Consider the following 1,920-nt stretch of genomic DNA (forward strand, 5'->3'; position numbering starts at 1 on the left):
GAAGGGAAGGATATCTGAATGCCATGGCATCCAAAATTGGGTATGCACATGTACTAACAATCTCTATCAAAGGACTGTGGATGACTTCACTCTGGAAAAAAGATGCTTGCTTTGATCTGTTCTCTTAATCATTCTTGATTTTTCACCAAGAACACTCTGTACAGTTTCAAAAGACAACTAAGGAATAAAAATACTCTGTTTAAAAACAACAGAGTAATAGTACAGTATGACATTCATCCAAAAAAACCTAATTTTCTTGCTTTCTTGCTACAGACAATTACCTAAATTTTCTGGAAACTATTTCTCCCTTCATTTGTGTTCAGTACTACATGTAGCACTGTATGTACAAACATACATTCATGTGGTGTACACAGAAAATCAGAGCAGTGGTAAAAGTGAGAGGATCTGCTATAGCTCAGAAGGAGTCTCTCAACTGCTCACCTTGAATCACCTCCAACATCAGAACTCCTGAACAGCTCTAGAGGGAGATATTTACATCCTGGCAGTGGTTTTGTGGCTTCCTCCACACCTAATATACTATTTTTCTGTAAAACTTGTCTTTATGGTGCTTCTGTGATTTCTAACTGGCATGCAGAGATGACCATGGGCAGAAGAAATATCAAGATAGCATTTAGTATCTTGGAGACAGGGACATTTAAAGTATAGCTCCAGGTCACTGTGGAAAGAGAAGGAGAAAATTAAATCCATAAAACAAATGTAAGTTATTATATTTTTACAAAACTCATTTACAAGTATGGTTCATGTCAAAACTGGATAAATGAACAGAAAGATATGTAAAACTTAAAATTTGTACATATACAGTATCCAAAACATCAGTTGGTGACAGCAATTTAGATCACCTAAACACTTTTTTTGTGTGGTTTTTTTTTTTGTGTGTTTTTCTTTGACTTTTCCTTTATTTTCCACTGTTTCTTCATATATACTCTCTTGGGGTATTGCCCATATTTTTCTGTAATTTTCCCCCCTCTACCTTCCCATAGGCTTTTGCAGGATGCCATGCTCTCCTGGGACACCTTTAATATGAAACAAAAAAATTATGTATTTGTCGCTTCTCCCCCTTTAAATCAAATTATCTCATAGTTTTCCCTTGAGGACTTAAAGTACAGACAGGAATGCACACTAAATTAACATGAATTCCTGATCTGCTTATGAGGTGCTTTTGTTTCGTTTTTCTCAGGAATATCTAATTGCCCCTTGAATTTAAATACTTATTTAAATAGCGTACGAAACAACAACAGCTTGATCAGATTAAGATTTTGACAATAAACTTTTTTACCACACTTATCACACAACACTCTTGGATTTGCTGCACTTTTTTATATGCTTCCAAAATCCAACATGTATTTAATAAAAGCCATTGGTTAAACTGAAAAACTCACAAGCTGAAAACCCATAAAACTGAAGGGAAGGATATCTGAATGCCATGGCATCCAAAATCGAATATGCACAGGTACTAACAATCTCTATCAAAGGACTGTGGATGACTGATTCTGAAATCCCTTCTGTGTGCCTGTTAAGGTGCTGGAAGAACAATTAACATAGGTGGGATCAAAACAGATCAATGCCGTCAAAACACTTCGCAGACATCCTAAAGCACGAGTCAGCAGTGGTGGAAGATGAGGAGGAAAGCACAGCTGAGCTGCTGGGCTGAAGCTGAAGCATCCCCTGAACGTGACCGGGCGATAATTAAGCTTTTCAGAGTGTTAACTCAGCACGAATGGGGGCGAATTCCTGCATTCGGGCCTCGCAAAGCTCGATTTTCTCCGTGCCTCCTGCTGCTGCTGCCATCGGGCAGGACGGGGGACAGCGGGCTGGGAGGGAGCAGGAGCCGCTGTGAGGGAACAGGGGCAGCGGGCTGGGAGGGAGCAGGAGCCGCTGTGAGGGAACAGGGGCAGCGGG

Source organism: Parus major, chromosome 6, assembly GCF_001522545.3.
Source record: "Parus major isolate Abel chromosome 6, Parus_major1.1, whole genome shotgun sequence".
Lineage (NCBI taxonomy): Eukaryota > Metazoa > Chordata > Aves > Passeriformes > Paridae > Parus > Parus major.